Source organism: Rhodnius prolixus, unplaced genomic scaffold (assembly GCF_049639745.1).
Source record: "Rhodnius prolixus isolate KJV_2025 unplaced genomic scaffold, Rpr scaffold_4, whole genome shotgun sequence".
Lineage (NCBI taxonomy): Eukaryota > Metazoa > Arthropoda > Insecta > Hemiptera > Reduviidae > Rhodnius > Rhodnius prolixus.
The window spans coordinates 5,870,754-5,892,789 of NW_027411614.1; the positions used below are offsets into that span (position 1 = coordinate 5,870,754).

Below are 22,036 nucleotides of genomic sequence, written 5' to 3' on the forward strand. Positions count from 1 at the left end.
CTCGGGTCACCCTTCCACGTGTCCAAAACGGATGAAAATATCGATTATAATTAATCAACATTACTACCGTGAGGTGCTTGCTTAACTCCGTGTAAGAGTGAGGAAAAAACGACCCGATTTGTGAAAGAACAAGACATGGGGTTCTTCATCAAGACAATGCGCCGGCTCACACTGCATTGTCTGTCAAGACGTTTCTAGCCAAGTACAACATCCCAGTTTTACGGTTATCCGCCTTCTTCGTCTGACCTGACCCTATATGACATGTCTGTTCCCTAAAGTCAGATCTGCATTAAAAGGAACACGATTTCAGTCCGTTGAAGCTGTGAAAGAAAAAGCGGCACACGTCAAGCAGGAGTTCACAGAAAAAGACTTCCAGCACTGTTTCTGAACAATGGTAAATTCGCATGGAGCATTGTAGGGATAGGGGAGGGGTGTGTATTGAAGGTGATAATAACTAAATATGTATAAATTTAAAATAAAATGTTTTACAGCAATAGTCTCGTTATTTAATAGCCACGCCTCGTATTAGTAAGGCCTATTTTTTCCAGGTTCAAATTAGGTGTCGCGGACGGAGGTGACTAACAAACAAACCTACTTTATTAGAAATTTTTCAAATTAACCATTAAATAGCATCTAAAGAAGCCTAGACCCCGGGAATCGAACCCACTAAACCAACAATACATCTTAGCATTGCTGGCCTTGTCTCTAACCGCTCGGCTATAGTGGCGCCTAGGTTATATCTAGACTTATCACTTTAAAATGACTCCTTCTAGGAAAGCGCAACCATCCTTCTCGTACACAGAAGTATCCTTATACGAATTTTCTTTGGAAACTGTTAAAAAAGAAAAACTAAAGGACTACTTAAGCACAACAAGTGTTAAAAGGTAATTGAAAATGTAGGAATTATTTTCGAAAAAAAAATCTAAAAATAATAATAAAACGGAAGTAGATTTAGTAGCGATAGATTCTCTACCGTTTACCTAATTTTGTCTAAAAGATTATTACTCTGTGTCACTTGGTGGCACCGATTTATTTGAATTGTCTACGTTTTTTGGGGAGTTTTGAAAAATATCTTTACACTCACGAACACAGGGACCAATTCGTGAAAACTACTTTTTCCGTACTTATGCGAGTTCAATACGGATTTTTTTGATGAAACTCAAAATCATAATAGGGTAACAGTACTTTTTTTAATTGATTTAACCTTTTATTGAAATTTACACCTGTACCTACAGGGTGCAATAAGTAAATGCGATTAGTGTATATGATTAGCGTGGCCGACGTGAATGACGGTCATCTAGTGATGGCCGCCATTAGTCACCCAGTTGGTCACGGTGCCAACGGCGCCTCAGCCGTCTTCGAGGATTGGAGGGTATCGTAGTTGAAGACAAATTTGCAGCTAAAGGGTTGGGGGATGAAATGAGAGTTTTTGATGAAAATTTTTATATCGGATTTTTGGCAAGTTCGGAGATCGAGTGGAATTTGGAGATCTGTATGTATTGTGTGGTTGCTAACATACGAATGGAACGTCTACTATGCGGCGGAGTATTTTGGATTGGAGTGTTTGCAGTCTATTGATGTTGGATTTTTTAGCTGTTCCATAAAGTTTGAGTCCCGTAAGTCCATATTGGCGGTGAGAAGAGCTGTATAGAGTCGTCGTTTGTTCTGTAGTGAGAGTTTTGACAGAACTTAGAACCAGTTTTTTAAGTGAAGTTATTTTGTCTTACGAACTAAAAATAAAAAAAAACATTAGCAGCACTTTTCTTTTCGTACGTCTGGCTCTTTAGGTTCTTTAATGCTAGAAGAATAGGCAAAAAACTTTTCCTTGCATTCTGCCGTGATTATATTGTTGTATAAAACACTATTTGTATTTGTAAACCAGAGGAGATGATGCGCGAAAACGATTGCTGGACCAAACCATGGACCGTAAATAAAAGAAGAGTTAATTCCCCCACTAGTTCTACCATGGGTCGACATACCTCAGGTTCCGTCCCATTTTCTGATCTAATCAAATCTCCCAGAAACCTAACAGAAAACCTTAATTACAGAAATTCTGTGGTAAGAGACAGACGCATGGCTGTCTACATTTTTGTGGTCTTTTTTTTCCAAATTAAATTTATTCCTTGCGAATTCCAAAAGACAGTCGCCATAAACTTTCCGGCCGAAGGAACGGTCTTCGCCTTTTTTGGCGTAGATTCCCCCCTTGGTAACACATTGTTTAGATTGTTCTTTGGTCTCAGGAGTGTAGTGAAGTATCCATGTTTCATCCACAGTGACGAAACGACGCTTAAAGTCCTGCGGATTCTACTGGAACAGCTGCAAACCGTCCTTGCAACACTTCACACGATTTCGTTTTTGGTCAAGCGTGAGCAATCGCGGCACCCATCTTGCGGATAGCTTTGTCATGTCCCAAATGTTGATGCAAAATATTATGTAGCCGTTCATTCGAGATGCCCACAGCACTAGCAATCTCACACACCTTCACTCTTCTGTCATCCATCACCATATCATGGATTTTATCAATGATTTCTGGTGTAGTAACCTCAACAGGGCGTTCAGAACGTTCAGCGTCACTTGTGCCCATATGGCCACTCCGAAAATTTTGAAACCACTTTATAAACTGTTCTAATCGAAGGTGCAGAGTCACCATAATGTTTATCAAGCTTCTCTTTAGTCTCCTGAGGCGTTTTGCCTTTCATAAAGTAGTGTTTAATCAACACACGAAATTCTTTTTCGTCCATTTTTTTGAAAATCACTCGACTTCCTTGATTCAAACGAATGCCAAACACAAAGAAATAGACCGATCTGGCTGAAACTTGGTGTGTGTGTTCTTCCAAGAGATGCTACTAACTAAACATAACCTTGATACGCGCCAGTAGTGCTATCTCTCTGACTTTTCAAACGACCCTCGTAGTATAGAAAGTTGTGCAAAGTTTAAAATATTTAAATACGAGCTGCAAATAATAATAATTAAAATTGTGGAACAAAGAGAACATTAAATCACTAACTGGTATCACTTTAATTGCTAATATACTAAGCTATAATTAATAATAATATTCTGCAGAATGTATTTCTTGGTTAGCAATAAATATTGCTAAAAATAATTAATTGTTGTTTTGCAACTTTTCTTTTTTATTATTAATGCACTTTAATTACACTTATCGTTGTGGTTAATTGCTGGCTGCTGGTTGGCTAGCTGCCAGTCCGATTAAAAATAATAAAAGCTAAGCACATTTTTATTGTTCTCGTATATATGCAATAAAATTCAAACAAAACTGCCAGCTAACCCAGTATAATAATAAAATAATAAAGGTAAAGAACAAAAATCACTGGCGCCAACCTTTATTTATTGTTATTTGATAAAATTTGAAATATAAAAAATACAAGATTTGGAATGCGACCTTTGATTTAACTTGTTATTCAAGTGATAAAGAAAGAGATATATTAACTTGATTATTATGTTCGCTTGTTAAGTTTATTTATTTTTATTATTATTTTTGTTTTTTATACAAGTGTTAGTGAGCCAATTCAGAGTGTTAAAGTGCCTTATTTGACTCAGCATTTTATGAGGCTACTAACTTTATCAAAAAAACCATTGTAAAAAACAATTTAGCAATACCAAAGAAAACCTGAACTATTTTTAGACATTCCTGATTTTTATATTGAACTTTGAGAGGAACAATTTGTTGGTTAAATTATTTTGACTAAGTCCTGGGGAATGGGAGATCAGAGTTGTTGTAGAGGGGAGCAATGCTGCCCGAAGTGAGAACAAAATGTGTCAAATGAAAAAGCCGCAGTAATGCTGTCGAGAGTTAGAGCAGTGTTACTTTTAAAAAATCCAGAACCCAATGTTCTTTAAGTATTTTTTTAAAAGGAAATAAATAAGTTTCTTCCATCAAATTTATTGCATTTTGAATTTTTTGGTGTAATTTCACATTTTGAATTGTGAATTGGGTTTTTTAAAAAATGAATATATTAGAAGGGACCTCAAATACATAGGACTAACTTCTCTTTTATAGCATACGACAATGTCGAGACCCCGAAAAGTCCCAGCTGTTTGGAATTTCAAAACGTTTTCATAACTCATTCATACGAAATCGGTTCACGTGTTAAGGCGCTTGTTTACAAAAAAAAAAAAATGGTAACTTTGTAGAGTATTGCTCATCGTTTTGTGGTGATTGATTCAATAATCCAGCAGAAAGGAAAGAATAATGACAATTTCAGTCCTTATTTTTTGACGTGAATACGTCTTTAAATTTGAATCATATGGTTGGTGGCAATCCAAAAAACCTAATGATAACAAAATCGGGGGATACAGTTTGGCATTATAGTTTCGAATCTATCGTCTACATCCAAAATTAAATTAGACCACTGGATAGCTAAAGGATCAAAGAATTCATTACGATAAGCGAGGACTGTGACGCATCGCGCGCGGTGGAGGCGGAAGCGCCGAAATTTTGAGATCATTTTGCTGCGTAACGAGATTTGCAATGAATATAACTTTTGACTCAGAGAAGCTACGATGTTCGTTTAAGTTTTAATCGTCAGCTGTCGATTGTATATAAAACATTAGTGTAAAATAGTGACAGTGAATATAATAAGGTGTTAGAATAAAAAAATATTATCAAAAATATATAATGTCGGCCTATACGCGTCGAAAAGCCAAAACCAAATACAGAGATCAAATACGGTTGGAAAGGGCTTCTCAAGAACAATCGAATGGTAATAATAAAACTCCATATGACCGAGTCAAGCTGTGCCGGGAACATAAAAGAATAAATGCGGCCGAGCGGATCAACGACGGTGCCGGTACATCTGCAGCTGGGGCGGTTGAAATTATGCAAGTAAATGATGAAATCGCTTCTACATCGACAACGGACTGTATAGGCATAGATTGTGTTTGATCGTCGATTTGTTTCCTTGATTTCATCCTAAATATATAAATAAAAATATTTTATATAAAATATATAACCCGTTACATAAACGTATTCACGTACAACACACGGCCGTGTCCATGACACAGCCACACGTTAATTTTTTTATTTTGCCGAGCTTTCAACCTGCTGACTAGCTCGTTAGGGCTTTTCTGTAGACAAACTACGTACAGTGGCTCACAGTGAAAATGATACACCGTTCTTTGCCCCTATATGTGTGTATTTGTTTACTTTAAATTGTTTTCTCCTCTGGTTTAATTGTTTAAATTGTTTTCTAAACTCTTCAGGCGAAATCATTTGGTTCTCTTCAGAGACAATATCTGCCGTTTATTTGAACTTTTCCAGTAATGGGAGTACATACAACTCTTAAAGAACGTGAATTGGTCATTAAACATTTTAATGATGGGAAATCGCTGAACGGAATAGCCGAAATAATTAAAAAAAGCCGTTCAACTATCCAGCGTATAGTGGAGAGGTACAAAAAGGAAAACCGCATTGCCAAGAAAAAAACTAAATCTACAAAAAAAATATTAAATGATAGGGATGAGTGGTAGATCCTTAGAGAAGTGAAAAAAAATCCATTCCTGAGTGCACCAAAAATAGCCGTAGAACTATCAAAACGTTTAGTCAGTCAGTAAGTGCAGAAGCAGTCCGACGTGTGCTAAGAAGAAACAAATTTCATGGAAGAGTAGCGCGAAAGAAACCTTTCAGTTAGGGTATAATTTGCAAATGAATATTTATTAAAGGACTCCGAGTTTTGTACTACTGTAATATAGTAAATTTAATATTTTTGGGTCCTATGGACGTTCCTATCTGTGGAGGAAACCAGGAGAAGAACTTGCCAAATCAAAATTTCCGCCCAACTGTGAAACATGGGGGTAGCAGTGTTATGGTGTTTTAGGGCTTTTTATTTATCTACTCAAGTGAATCAATTTCACTGGGAGCCACTGTATATATACTCATGTACTTATAATTGTCAACAGAATAAGTCCTGACGATGGACCTAGTCCCTAGGTCGAAAGCTCGGCAGAATAAATGTATCACGTCTGAAAACTGGCATTTATTTTTTTCATCCTACTGATAAAATACAAAAATGACTGAAATTAACAATACTCTTTCTTCCAATCAGCGATAGCAACAACTAGAGCAAGAACAATTTCTGTAAATGCTTTACAGCCCATTTTTTTTTTTTTTTTTTTCCAAAAGTTTTATTTAAAAAAAATTATTTAAAGTAGATAAACAATGTTAGGCGTTCAGGAATCAAGAAGTCAATTTAAGGGATTTAAGAAGGCTATAGCCTTGTATGTTCTATTTACTTTTTTTTATGCCTAATATTTATTTTAAAGGAAGTTAAATATTTGAACTGTAGTAACTAGAACAGAGGAAGTCGTATGAGTTTACGCACACATACATACATACATACACACACACACACACACACACAAAATCGCTAAATCCTAAATGGGTCTTAACATCAACTCTTTCATCAAACGGAGAAAATTCCCAGTACGGCAGTTTTGGCTCCTCCTGCAGGTAATTTTCCGACACAGGATTAAAATTAACTTTTCCCTGAAAACATTTACAACTACGGCTGGCAATTGGAAATCCTTCATCTTTATCCAGCCAATAGAAATGACGAGAGGTATTGTTGGGTGGAAGTGAGTAAATGAGTGACTAGCGGTGAGACGATAATATCTCCCTCTGGTGGAAGGAATAAATGGTTGAAGATTGAGAAACTTAGCCAGAAGCGAGGACAGAGGTGAAATGACTAGATAAATCTCTAGGTAGTGAGGGAGAAGGGGGCGCGACCTGAATATGCAAAGTGTTCCGCAGAAGGTCGACTGACTGAGACAGAAGATTAGACATCGAATACTCTCTCTTTCTCTCCCGTTTGACTTATACTGTCTATATGGACACCGTGTGGAGAATCAGTTACGCAGAGAATGGTACCTAAATACCCTGAGGGAATGCCTGGCGCCTGTAGGCTAATATTCTAATTATCACTCATGACAGGAGAGGGACGAGAGATTTGTTCAGGATACATTCAAACATTATGAATGTTTGTTCCTTTGTGCATTACTCAGGTTTTGTTTGTTGCAAGTTATAACGGAGCTTCTTGTACATTTAGGTTGATTAATTTCTAGGGCTGTTTATAGTTTTTTTGCCATATTTTAGTTGAAACTAATAAATAGTTCGATAATTTCACATAGTTAGTAAACTAATTCCCTCTTTCTGCCCTCATTCTAACAAAAAGTTATTGGTTTGGGGGCTGTTCAATTAGTAACAAAAGTAAAAGCGTCGCGAAGTTTGTTTCAAGATATAACAGGGTGAGTCAATGTAGGTTATACAGGAGGTGGTTTTGCGAATTCAAGAAATAGTTATATTTTATGTTCCTTGTCCTGGGCCAAGAAGTGGCGGATTAAAATGTTCCTGTCCACCTGTCCTCTTCAACAGCAATCCTCTTCCTTGTAGTGATCTGGTGCGCTACCTTGGGCTCTACATAGGACAAACGACTCACGTGGAACCCACACACCAGACTTGCAAAGACAAGCAATGACGAAACGTGCGAAACTGCTTTATAGGACTACTTGGACGAAGCTCCAAATTGCCCATTGAACTTAAACGATTACTATACAATTCTATCATCAAACCTATGTGGACTTATGAGCTATAGGGTTCAGCCAAACCTACAAACATACGGACAGTACAAACATTTCAGTCAAAACTATTCCGACAGATAGCTGACGCTCCTTACTACGGTGACTAACCTCACTCTTCACCACGACCTCAACATTCCCTTCATTCACCAACACGCCAAGACTAAATATCAAAAATTCCATACTGCTCTCTCTACTTGCTCAAATCCTCTTGTACAGTCTCTCGCCTCCTCTGACATTTCTAACAATCCTACTCGCCGACTGAATCGCCAGTAGCCCCGCGACTTCCTCTGAAGTCTGAAGAACTAAATCTCTCCTCTCTCCTATTCATATTCTCCTCTTCACATTCCCCACTCTCCTATAGAGAGTGCTACCGCTGGGTAGCTTCTCTCCTGCTCTTCCCGCACCAGTTCATCTTATTTACATCCTATTTACTTATTGTATATATTTATACAGATTGTAAATTACAAAATAAATTAAAAAAACAAAAAAGTTCGTTATAATAGTTTAAGTAATTTATTTTTCTTAACTAATTTTAAGTGCACTGACAAAGGCAAGCAATATCCCAAAAGGAAGAATCGGTCACCAAATTCAATGAACCATGCTTGCGAGCAGTAATTTATAATTCAAATGAGAAAACACGGTTACCAAAATGATCAGGATTACAATGTATCCTGTCTGAAACTTTGGAAGTTAATTAAACAGTTATTATTACGCACAAATACAGGAAGTGGTCAAAGGAAAAATCAATGATTAATATTTTCTAAAATGATATTCTCCTTGCTTTAAAAAAAATAGAAAAAATTATGGAACTACAACCGGAAAGAACTTAGAAAAATATATCCCTCAGGAAATAGGATCTATTAATCATTCGTAAAATGTCAAATTCTTATTGCGATTTCCGATTGGTCATTTCCTTTTAAAGAATCCAAATTTGTTCACAATTTTAACTACCAAACTTTCTTATATTATATTTATCTTTGATTTATTGCTGCGAATTGTTACGCCATTGAAAGAAATTTATTGCGTAATAGTTAAGTATTGTGGGGGGAAAAAATACTGGAGTTATAAATTGTAGTTAAAATTTATTGATCTACAGAACTCACGGGAAACCGGAAACATCGTGAGGTGGCTCTGAATCTATGTAATTCCCGTTCTTGCGAATTTGTAATTTATAAATGACAGATATGCATTTTTACTATGTTTAGCTTAGCATCTCTTTTGATGAAAGCCACTTCTCCAGTATTCCCTTCTAATATTTCGTGCATTTTTTGAGAACAGATTCAAACGTACATGCAATTAAAAGAAACATTGCATTCACTGCAGTTTACTGCACTATAAGACACAACCTCAGACCACTCTTGGACGTAGCCTACTCAGCTTAGATAACAGCTAGCTGTATACTGACTAAACTATTTCAAGTATTTAAAAAAAGGTACTATGCACCGCATTGAAAGCCTTTAGATTCACCAAAGAACTTATCGTACAAGTTATCCCCACTTCCATAACAAAACTAAACCCCTTAAAAACTTATATTCTTATCTCTGTTTAATCTTTCTAGGATAATCTAGAAGAGAATACGTTCTAGACGAAACATAGACTATACTGATATCTCTAATTGTTCATTTTATATCAACATTTTTATCAGTAGGTATAAAGCTCTAAGTGAGTTATAAGTATTATGTAAATAAAATAAAAATGGATTAATTAATAAAGAATATTAAGGCTGTCTTAGCGTATCAGTGGACGTCAAACGAAGAATCCAAATTTGTTGAAGAAAATCCAAGAAAGACTTTACCAACAAATTAAATAATATCAATAGAATTAATTTGAATAATTTCTAAATAAGTTCTAAACAATAGAATATTATTATCATTGGGTCATGAGCACAACATAAACTTTCCTACCTTAGGTCGCTGCAGGTTGGGATGTGCAGGTACTCTACAACCTTATGTCTGCATCATTAGACACTTCACATTGGTCAAGTTTCAAAAAATAATTAATAAACATAACGCAAAAGAAAAACTTGTATCGCATTATTTTTCGGGCAGAATGTGAAATAATTGAATAAATCATTTCTTTAGGTAAGGGGCAAAACACTTACGTCACAAGCACTCCCGTAATTTTAACACTCCCGCAATTTAAGTACTCCCGCATTTTCTGTAAAAATAAAAAGAAAACATTAATAATAGGTATGTAACAGGTAAAACTCAATAACTATATTATTAAACAATAAATTTTTTGTGAAATAGCTCAATAACAGCCCCCTCCACCATTAGTAAACTAAATTTAGCGATGTGAGTTCAAAGTTTTATTTAAGATTGTTTTAAATAAAACAGTGAGAGAAAATTCTCTCATTTTACTGCAATGATTGTAATTAATTAATGCAGATTTTCCATTTTAAATTTATCTGTAATCCTTAACAAAAACTTACAGTTTAAAATGTTAAGTATAAGGGTTGATTAAACGCCAAAAGGTACACAAATCAGAAGTACCCAACATTTCATTAGTACTTCATTGATATTATTTAAGTAATTTTACTGCATTAATTTTCATTAACATTTTTTAGAATTATTAGATGTCACAGACCCTTATGCTGGCCATTTTCATCTACAATATATTTGTTCAAGTAGCACACCATTTAACTTAAATTGATTGACTGTAATATCTTTTTATCTATATATATGCATTTTAATAAAATTTGCATACTTTTTAGGACAGCTAATTATTCCAGTATTTTACTATAAGTAAAATTAAGGGGACTAAATTAAATTAAAATTGAGAAATGAATAATTATTGTTGAATAATCTACTTGTTAGTAACTGTGTGTTATCTGTGCTCACGAATATTTCGGTGAGACGAATTCAAGACTGAAATATTGTTTTAGATCCTCCGTGATTCAAATTTTTTAAACAGTAGCCGACTCTAACTTTGTCTTTTTCTACTTTAACAAGCATGAAAATGTGTCAGAATAAAGGGCACATTAAAGAGAAATCATAAGAATAATTTGGAATAGAGTTAAAATAAAGTACCTATTTAATAACGAAGATATAATATACATTTTATAACAATTATAACAAAAAAATATTATAAATGAAGTGGCCAGCATAAGGGTCTGTGACATCTAATAATTCTAAAAAATGTTAATGAAAATTAATGCAGTAAAATTACTTAAATAATATCAATGAAGTACTAATGAAATGTTGGGTACTTCTGATTTGTGTACCTTTTGGCGTTTAATCAACCCTTATACTTAACATTTTAAACTGTAAGTTTTTGTTAAGGAGATTTTTGTACTTTTTGGATAGATTTTCCTTTTTGTCTATTTTGTATAGTTACATATCTGCTTTACAGATTTTTTTAAAATTTGGAATAAGCAATACTATCATTATAACCTGATAAGGTGTTAAGTCGGAACCGTAACTACCACTGAAGAGATCTTTTTAAAGAATGATTATAGTTGCGGTCCACAAACCATCCTCAATAACAATTTTTTTGAAAAAGCGTTTTGAATAAAATAGGAAGGTATTTGTACGTAAATAGAAAAATTAAACTGCGATTTCAGTACTTCCTTTTAAGAGGAGTAAGAAAAATAAACTGCGAATACAGACAAAGATTTTGAATCGAACGGCAATTCATTGATGTAAATCGGTTCACTCATTGATTATTTTAACGATTGCAGTACTTCCTGTTGGTAGGAGTAAGAGCATGATGGCACTTCACAGCCACGTAGAGGAGCTTTAACCGCTTCTTCGTGCTAAATTTTATCAAAATCGGACTAAGGGTTATAGAAATATTGGTAATAGTTTTAGAAAGGGCCTTATTTGGGTGAGGCAAACTCCTCTCCTTATAAGGCACAGCATCGAGACTTTTAAAGTACAAATCTGTACAAAATTTCGATTCGAATGACACTTCATTCATGAAAATCGGTTCACGTGTCGATAATTTGAAATGATTGCTATACTTCCCCTTAATAAGTGTAAGAGCAGATCGCCGCTTTAATATTACGTAGGGGAGCCCTAACCCTATCATCCTACCAAATTTTATCAAAATCGGGCCGAGATTTACAGAGTAATTAGTAATAATAATTTTGGAGGAGGCATTACATAAAGGGGGCTAACTCCGCGCCCATTCGATGTACAGCGTCGAGACCCCCAAAAGGCACATCTACATAAAATTCCGAATCGAATGACACCTCATTCATGAAAATTGGTTCACGCGTTTAGGCGCTACGTTGTTTACAAAAAAGGTAACAACAAGAAGAACAACAAGAAGAACAACAACAAGAAGAACAAGAACAAGAACATTTTCTGAAAATGCCGTTTTTGCTCATTTTTGGCAACTTTTTTCTCGATACCTATTAGATGTGGGTTGTTGCAAAAAAATTACAGCTATAAAGGAGGGTTTGCCCCATATTTTAAAGAAAATTTGGGAATTTTATCTTTTGTAGAAAAAGAGAAAAAAATTGTCAAAGTTGGGTGTTTTTCAACGTTACGCTTTTTCGTGCAGTTTTTGACGATCAACCCTTATACAACTGTCCTACCGGACAGTTTTAATGAGGTCATCTGTGTTCGATGAAGTGGTTTTACACAAATTGGTTTCTGTCTGACTCAAAAACCAGAAAAAAAAAAACATTGAAAGTTCAAAAGGTTTAAGATTAAGCTTAGTTGCCAACAGAGAAGGCTACAGCAAGGTTTTCCTTGACAATCTGAGAAGGTAACAACAGGGGAAAAATTAAGGAAATCATAAAAATTAATATCGATAAAGAAAGAAAGAAAAAACAAGATTTAATCATCCATAAAATGAAATGAAAGGATAGGAGAAGTGGTGGAAGTAAGAGAGGCCAGTACCGAAGAATTTAGAGAAAAATAATTGCCATTAAGAGAATCACTTAATGGCACCGACTAGGTAGAACTAAGTTAACACGATTGGGTGTTTTAAAAACTTGTTTAATGATTACTCACACAGAATTCAGAACTAAGGCGGCCCCCAACAAGTGAATCAATGAAAGAAATATTAGAAGTAATTTAATGTAAGCTTCAACTATCGAAGAAGACGATCCTTCTAGATTTGTTACTCAGACAGGAGCGCCAAGTAGGAAAGTCGAAAGGTGAGAGAACTATGTATTAAAGGAGCGAAACTAGAGAGGCAATGGAATGGTTCCATTTGTTGAGACAAAAGCAAAAGTAAGTAATGAACCCTAAAAGAAAAAAAGAAGATCCAAATAGGAAATGGAAATGTTCTAGCCAGGCCGGAAACACTTACCTTGAAGAAGAGATTCAGTGATAAGAAATATGAAGAAAGCATGAAAAAATATTGAAGTCGGTGAGCACTTGAAACTTGTGAAAAACAAACATAAAAGGGGAAAAGCTGTATATACAGTAAAAGAAAATTGAATTAATTGAAAAACTAAATTAACTTTATTGGAATTTACAACTGGCAGAAGCAATTACTGCTGCAACAAGTAAACCAGATGACTTATTTGACAGGGATGTGTGGTAATTTAATTTATTTTTTAAATAAATTATTTTCGGTGTTTTTAATAACAGTGATTGATTATTGATTGTGAATTAATGAATAATATATGTATGTGCACTGATATTGTATTCATGAACTAAATGTTTGAAATATAATCAAGCATTCTCATTCACTTTCAGTCTGATGAAGGACGGAGAAATGAGTTACTTATATAGTTCAGAAATTGTACAAAATTTGGAAATCAAGCTGCAGCCATTGTCACCGAATTGCCGCCAGAGAGAGCAAAGTGAGCTCCAGATCTTATTGTGATTGAAGTGATAGATGGGAACAAAGCGTTTATAATGCTATCCAAGGGAAATTACATCAATGTGACAGAGCAAAAGCAGACAAACTTAATCGTACCAGCAACAAAGGCACACTGAAAAGTCTACTCCAATCAAGCGATCAAGATATGGGAAGAAGGTGTTGATGAAATGTTCAGAAGGTAAAAGATATTCCCATATGGCATTTATTAATTATTATTTTTTAATTGTATAATAAAAATAAGTTTTGATTTTGTATTTATGAACTAGATTTTTGGAAATGTAATTAAGCGTTCTCATTAATTTGTATTTATTCACTTATTCTTTCAACCAAATTATCAAAGGAAGAATGGTGAAAGCTATAACCGTGAGTAGTGCTAAAGAAGTAAACTCAAAAAATACTGTGAACCAGAAAGGAATGAACATTTCAAATGAATTATGGATACTGTTGCAGAAAAGTAGAAAACTAGCCAATAGAAACTTTTAGAAATAAAGGAAAAGATGAATGAATGGTCTAGTAAGCAGTAGTTACAGGGAATGAAAGAAATTATACAGCCAGGTTGTCGATTAAAAACTTTACATCCTCGGAAGATTATTAAGAATATAGAAAAAATCTAAAAAAACTGGCTAAAACTCACAAATGCCGCAGTTTGATTAGCAGTTTTATCTCCACAATATGTTTTTTTTCAAGCATGAGATATAAATAAGGAGGATCCCTCCCGAGGAAAAACGTTGAGCGACACTTTCTAGTCCCTCCAGAGTGTACTGCCCAACCGTTGAGTCAATGAGCTGTTGCATGTTTCACATTGGCAACTGGATATGACGTCTTTAACAAGCATCTGCATGGGATTAATGGATAAGGACCAACTTAGCGTCTGTACGGCAGGAAATTAGAAGAGATCTGCAAGGATCGTTACTTCTGCAGCGGGCTGTGCTTTACTAAGCTGCATGACGTTGAATAATGATCTAGGCGATGAATAAAGCGAAGTATATTTGGTTATTTTCCTAGAGTATTCGCTTCTATCTGAACTCATTTTCATTCTGTTTCATTATTTAAATAAATATATGAATCTATGATTAAATTGGAAAAGAAAATCATAGACGATTTCCTTATTGCCTTAGTATGCCACCTACTATTGATTTTCTTTGATGGAAAACTAATTTCAATGAAGGATTCTATATAAAAACACTTTCCACAAAAGTTCTTTTCATTGTAGTAAACCTCTAATAAAGCCAGCTAACATTTAGTAAAAGTGAAGCATCAAGAAAACTCTAAACTTACAAAAAAATTAATTCTTATTTCCCTAAATTCAGCGCCTAAAGATAAGTTCATTTATGAGCTTAAACTTCTTTAAAACGTCAAGTTCTTTACATGAACTTTCATGGACTATCCTCCGAAGAGATGTGATGAAAAACCAGCCAGAAATAAAGAACATAAGCAACATAAAATGACAGCTAAAACCAACGAGACTAACCAGGCAATGAGACTTTTAACAATTTATTCAGTATTATAAAAACAATGCAGACAATGATCGAAAGGTTTTTGTCCCTTTCTGGGTAAGAAAATGGTCAAAAGATTACTATTTGCTACTGTTTAAGTAAGCTATTTTCTGTTCTAACATGATTTAAACCCAAACTTTAAGCAAACAAGAATTAAGTTCAATTTTCCGTTTTGTTATGTAAGTTAGCCCAAGAAAGAGCAGAGAAAAAGTATGTACTTAGTACAAAAATCAACTTTTAAGTATTTGAAGATCATATTTTCTTAATAATTTACATTAAAAAACGACAATTTCTATTTAATGGTTTCATTTTTTTTACTGAGAACAACTTATGACTTTACTTTGTAACTTATGATTAGCATACTTGAAAGGGCAACTCAACTTAAATCAACTCAAAATATAACCGTTATGATCTTCATAAAATACCCAAGAAGTAAAGAATCTTCTAAATGAACTTTATAGAGGTAAGTTCATTTTATAGTTTTAATACTTGTTTGCCTATATTTTAAAATTCATCTGCAAGAGTCAACTCTGAAGTGAAACTCATAATGCATGCTCTTAATTAAAAACTATTTAAAAGTAGTGTCTTCAATTTAAGAAAATGGCTTAAGTACCAGCGCCCAAGTTTTTCTAGGGCAAACTATTCAATAAACTGCTGGAAATTTTAAACCAATAAAAAGTGTCAACAGTAATATTAATAAGTGTACCTTTAAACGAAATTAGTAACTGAAAATTTAAATTTAGATGAATTTATTGTTTAAAAGGCTGCTGCAACTTAATGAAATTGAAGTTAAGTGCTCAGTCTTAACCTCTAAATGAACTATTTAAGCCATTTTTTTTTTTAATGACTTTAATATGTCTTAATCTGAGTATTTTCTGAATATCTTAATGTGAACGACTGATTTGTTAAATTTTACTAGAAACCTACTGACAAACACTAAGCTCAACTTTACACATTTAATTACAATGCCATTAAGGTGAATTTATTGTAATTTAAACTTATTAAAACTTTAAAGAAATACTCTAAATAATGTAGCATCTTTCAGCTTCCATTAAAACGATTCAACGAAAACTAAATCTTAAAAGATTACGGTAATAATAGATTTTGCACTTCCTTGATCTTTAACATAATTACTATAATTTGGCTTAGTACGCTCTTAGAAAAAATTAAACTTTCTCAAATAGAGTAATAAACTAGCCTAAAAATATTCTTTTATAATTGATAACTTGGATTAAAAATTCGCTTAGAACTTCTAAAAAAAAGAACTTCATCTTTTCTAACTCAAGTAGATATTCAGAAACTTAGTAAAGTCAACAATTCAACTTTTTTTCGCTAAACAAACCTTTAAAATTCCCTTTAAGCAGATAAAATGTATTTATCGACTTTTGGTATTGATTTTCAGGCAACTTTTACTTATAATTTTATATATATATACTCATAAAACAAAATGCAGTACGAAACACATCTCTGAAGTTATCTGTATTGTTCTGAATAATTGAAGTTAAAATGTAATGAAATAATTAACTTAAAATGACTTACCATTATTTAATAATAAGTAATTCTCCGTTCAGTAATGGTGTAATAAATCCAGATTTACTTTCAATAAAATCTACTTACAACCGCCATTTTTTACTTAAAACATTATTACAATGGTTGATTGTTAAAATCCAAAACCTCCTTGATAATGTTGGTTACACTGCCTACTTGATAATTATTTTTTAAGTTAGCTGTGGCTTTGGCCGACCATCTACTAGTTCACGGCGGCCATTTTTCGTTAGTGCGTTATCTATATTTTAGTTTCGTTTAAATTTAAGTGTCTTTACTGTTTTAAAGTGTGTAGTTGTTTCTAAAATAATATTTAAGTTATTCTTAGTTAGTGACATACAGTTTTAATGCATGTTAAGTTCAACTTTTATTGTTGTGAATTAGTGTAAGTGGTTAAACATAAGTGTCTTGTGGTGATGATGGATTCAAGATGAGGCTGATCACATCGAAGCTGTTGGAAATTACAACTTTATATAAGGTAAGTCCATTTAAGAAAGCATTTTATACTTCTTTTTTATTATTTTTAAAATCTGAATGTCTGTTTCATTGCATGTCACTAGTGAATAATGGTAAGAAATGCAGATTCAGGTGTTGAATACTTAGTTACTATTTAAGTTTTTTAGAAGTTAACTTGTTCAAGTTAGCTACATATTTTTATCTTCAAAGGTTGTTTAATATTTTCTGTGATTGGTAATTTCATAATCTATTACAGTTAATACCTATTTTTAATTGAATTTCTTAAAGAAATGTTCATGTTACTGCCAGTAGCCGCCAGGGGCGCTACTCTAAAGCTTTTAAATATTTTTCCATGTTACTTATAAATTAATTTTCTGATTGATAATACATTTTGCTTCGAATTTCGTTTAGTTTCGAAAATCTAATTTTCATGGAAAAAAAGAAAGCTAGTTTGAAACACTCTCCTGACTTTCTCTTTATTCAAGTCTCATAAATATGCTTGACAAAGTCACCCCAAAACATACCCATTGCATTAATCTAGATGTATAGATTTTGTTTCAAATATTTTTGGGCAGTTTTTTTTTTAGAAAGGTTGTTAGAGTGGTCTTCCCTTTTAATATGACGTCATAGATATGTAGGTAGATTAAAAGTACTGATGTATTTGTACATTGCAATCTTCGTTGTATGGTTAAGGGAACGCTTAGGATATAATTTCAAGTTAAAGGAAGACATGTTTAATTCCTTGTTGTTTGAAGAGAATAGTAGGGATCATGGGTGGCTATTTCGTGGCAGAGTAGGTTAGTTTGATTAATCTAGAGTGGAGATGAATTTTGGCAGACGATTTTGAATGAAGGAGCATACTGTGAACACATATCTCATAGAGATAGTATGTCGAAGAGAGTCAGTCCCCTCGAAATCAGATAAATTTGTTCTGTGTTGTCCAAAAGATTTCTTTTTTGGTGTCAGCTCAGGTTGCAGGCAGGTGTAGAATGGTCTGATGATCATTTTGTCGAGGAGAAGTTTGTTCTGGGTGCAGTTATCTTCAAGTGGATAGTAAAGGGTAAAAGTAGTCCTGTAGACCAGTTCATCGGAGTTCGCTTTGTCCTGAACATGAGTAGAGTTTGTTGTCCAAAGTTAAGCCAAAATATTTGATGTGATTAGACCACCGGAAACTGAGTATTGTTGTGTCTAATTTGTCTATTGAGAAAGGGTCTACGTTTAGTAAAGAGAATGGCGTTAGTCTTCTCGTGGTTTATTTTGATTTTTCCATTTAATGAGGTAGTTAGTCACTTTTTCAATACTGATATAGTGTAATGTTTGATTCTATCACTTCTGTTTTCTTGAGGAGAATTGAATTAATGTATGTCTTATAAATATCTTGAATGAACTCCAAGATAGAAAAACATTTTACAAAATAATTTATTTATTTACTTTTTGAGTTTTTCATTATTATGATTGAAACTTTTTCAACTTCAAGTCCTCTATTATGTACTTAATGTCTTTTATTGGAATAATCTCCCTAGAATAATATATTTTAGGGGAACTTTAGCGTTTGGGCGAGGTAAAGAGTAGATAAATGGTTTAATTACTGTACATTATTTTTGGTGACTGAATCATTGTTTCAATAGGATAAAAACACCACTTTCAGTCATTATAAACTTTATTCTGCCGAGCTTTCGACCTAGGGACTAGGTCCATCTTCAGGGCTAATTTACAATATACTGTTTTACATCATTCGAGGGTTGGTGTGTCTTCTGACTCGAGTCCATTGAAAAGACACATCAACTCTTTAATGATGTAAAAAAGCATATTGTAAATTAGCCCTGAAGATTACCTAGTCCCTGGGTCGAAAGCTCGGCAGAATAAAGTTAATAATAATGACTGAAACAGGCATTAATTTTTTCATCCTACATGTTTTAATCTTTCATAAATTCGGTGTCAGTACCTTTGTATCAGTATTTTGGTAAATATTCAATTTGGAAAATCTAAAAATAGAAAAGCTTTAAACGGAAGTACTCGTTTTTTAGAGTAACGTTAAAAATAGTGTTTGTAAATATTAAATAGTAAATATCTGTTGTAAAAATTTGGTGAATCTCAAATTATTATTGTTCGACATACGGATTCGTTATTTCATCTAATTTTCTCAATCGAAAATGCTGCTTTTCTTGAACTGATCTTTTCCCTCCTAGTTTTCAAATAGATTTGTCTCCGAAATGGTACTTACTGACTTTTCCTTTAAATTTTATATACTAATTTCAAGAGGAAGTCCTAATTAGACCACTTCTGGAAAGAGTCTTTCCTTATTATTCTTAAAAATTGCTGTTTCAATATAATGTACAGTCCTACCACTTATATATATATTTTTTTAAGAGGATTGTTATGTGTATTGCTGAAGTTTATGAATTTGATGTGGTTTTCTCTGATTATTCACCTGGTATTTAAAAATTATTTTTTTCACCTTTCTGAGATTTTCTTGAATAGGATTTGGTCTAAACTTGGTATTTACTTTGCAGACATCTAGATCATTAAATTTTAATTTTATTTTTGAATAATTTTTCAAGTAGGTTTTTTTGGTTTTGATTTTTGAAGACTCCAGTGAGAAGAGATTGGTGTAGTGTTTCTTTCAAAAATATTCCTGTGTACTGTACTTTTACAAATTGCTCTTATTTTTGGTTTAGACCAATTATAATATATTGTAGTTTTTATTATGTGAGTTTATTAATAACTTTCATTTTTTAAACTTTTATTTTTCAAAAATAAGTTACGCTGATAGCAGTCAAAATATTTTCATTATAACAAAGATATTTCTTGTTATTATTATTTAATAAAAAATCTTTATGATTAAATGCTTATATACATTTAAAATTAATGGAAAAAGAGACCACTAAAAGTATTATTAGTCACCCTAATAAGAAAGTTGAAGTTCCAAGTTTAAAAATGTTTAAGAGCAAATTATCTTAAGATTAAGACAACTTAGTGGTACTTACACATTGGATTTTTGTAATTATTTTTAAACCAGTCGATAATTTGAGTTTTTTTTCTTCTTTAAAAGACAGAAACTGATATTTTCTTTTTTTTTAATTCTGTAAAAGCACCCCAAGGAGATTGATAAGAAAAGATGACTTCATTGGTGACTTAAAGGAGTTAAAACTTTCTTATTTTTTTGAGTGTTGTTGTGCCCCCACTGTGAGATCACAAATTAGATTTATGGTGCCTTTTTGTTGTCTAACCGACTAAGTTATGACTCATTCTGTCTCTTAAGATTTATATTCAACTTTTATAGTCTTTTTAATACCATAAACGGCAAATGTGTTATTATAAATATTATGCAAATCAAAACTAGGCCAATGTTCTCTTCTTAATATAATAACTAGTCTCTTAGTTATAGTCTTATCGTTACATTAATCTATCATAACTTTAAAACAAGAAAATATTTCACCTTTACGGTTACGATTTCTTGAATTACCTACTTCTTGCTTTCTTAAATCTGAATATTAGAATTTTACTTTAATAATTAAAAAACTGTAATATCAGAAATCAGTTAATCATGCACAGCAAATGAAGGAGTCCATTTCATAGATTTCCATCAAAATTAATTTATAGCACTTCCTTCCTTTCTAATTAATGCAATAATCAAATTTCTAGTTTCCATTGTTTCTTTGACTTCTCATCATCAGAACAATGAAGAATATAAATCATTTTTAAATTAATCACAAAAAGAAGAAGTAAAAGACAGACCACATGTTGTTTCTGTTTATTAATCTCTTAAATATTCTTTTTTTTTTAAATTTCTAACAGGATATTAATAAAAATAATATTTTTACAAAAAGACAAAAAATTAATTCGTCATCATATTTTTAGTGGATTAATGAGGCTATTTCCGGTTTTTCGTTTTCATTTTTTTATTTAAACCCATGGTTTTATTGGTTTGATTTTTTAAGAAAAGCACTTTTACAAACTACTTAATCTTTTTTACCGCCGTCAATAGTTTTATCTCGTTTGAGTTCACAGTCTGTGAGATTCTGTGAATGTGTCTGGGAGATTTTTTTCTGTGTCCTCATATACTTTTTCTGAGGTAGTGTGTAGCTATTGATATGCTTTTCCCCTTTCCTCTACTCATATCTCTCCTCTTAGGGTACGTTCACAACGGAGCTGTGAGCATAGATGATAGCAGTGATGCATCAGCGCTTATAGAATAACCTAGTACATTCTTATGTGAGCGTGCACAACGAAGCTTCGACTAGTGACTCATACTCGCTGGTATAAACGAGCATAGATGATAGAATTGAATTTTTCATTTTTCTGCTAGCTGAACTCCAGTATCGGAGCTTCAAAATGGACGTCGAAAAATTATTTAGTGCTGTCTTTACTCATTATTTTATTATTTACTTTTAAACAATATTTTGTTTTTAAATCGTGCTTACATTTATTTTCATGTGTATTTATTTGTTTTTTTTTCAATAAAATCATTACTAACCTAAGAGTAATCACTAGTTTTTCTTCTATGGTTATAGGATTTCCATGACAATTTTTCCAAAGTTTTCTTAATTTTGACCTTATTTTTTCTAAAATATAGTCGAATGTGGTTAGACCCACCTCACATATTCAAAAAAACGATCGGGATAATTTCTAAGTTCCTTATATAAATGGTGAAATTCACCCAAAGTACTTCGTTTTTTATTTATGGGATGTACATGATATTTTCTAAAGCGTTTTTTCTTTAAAATATACCATTTTGTTGCTGCTGAACATAAAAACTCTTCTTCACTTCTCGGACATGTTGCATGTATCACAGCTCCGTTGTGCACACTAATCAGCGATTATATTTTACTCTATCAGTTATCATCTCTGCTATCATCTATACTCACAGCTCCGTTGTAAACGTACCCTTAGGGTACGTTCACAACGGAGCTGTGAGCATAGATGATAGCAGTGATGCATCAGCGCTTATAGAATAACCTAGTACATTCTTATGTGAGCGTGCACAACGAAGCTTCGACTAGTGACTCATAAGCGCTGCTATAAACGAGCATAGATGATAGAATTGAATTTTTCATTTTTCTGCTAGCTGAACTCCAGTATCGGAGCTTCAAAATGGACGTCGAAAAATTATTTAGTGCTGTCTTTACTCATTATTTTTGGTTATTATTTTATTATTTACTTT

General features: G+C 33.0%; 1 protein-coding gene and 1 long non-coding RNA gene across 4 annotated transcripts in view; one reads left to right on the forward strand and one right to left on the reverse strand.

The window, feature by feature from the left end:
• The window catches only part of LOC141456431 (uncharacterized), a 170,018-nt gene extending 153,491 nt beyond the window's left edge, over nt 1-16,527 (reverse strand). For both annotated transcript variants that reach the window (XR_012459759.1, XR_012459760.1), the window contains exons 1-2: nt 16,411-16,527; nt 9,499-9,751 (exon numbers count right to left, since the gene is read on the reverse strand). This is a non-coding gene — a long non-coding RNA (uncharacterized lncRNA). The remainder of the gene's footprint in view (nt 1-9,498; nt 9,752-16,410) is intronic.
• The window catches only part of LOC141456424 (cysteine-rich motor neuron 1 protein-like), a 515,843-nt gene that overhangs the window by 251,963 nt on the left and 241,844 nt on the right, over nt 1-22,036 (forward strand). Inside the window, exon 1 of one of the 2 annotated variants that reach the window (XM_074132417.1) lies at nt 16,636-16,894. The exons of the other annotated variant lie outside the window; for it this stretch is intronic. The gene's annotated coding sequence lies outside the window, so the exon portion shown is untranslated. Of the gene's footprint in view, nt 1-16,635; nt 16,895-22,036 lie in introns of those variants that run through there. 2 annotated transcript variants of the gene reach the window in all.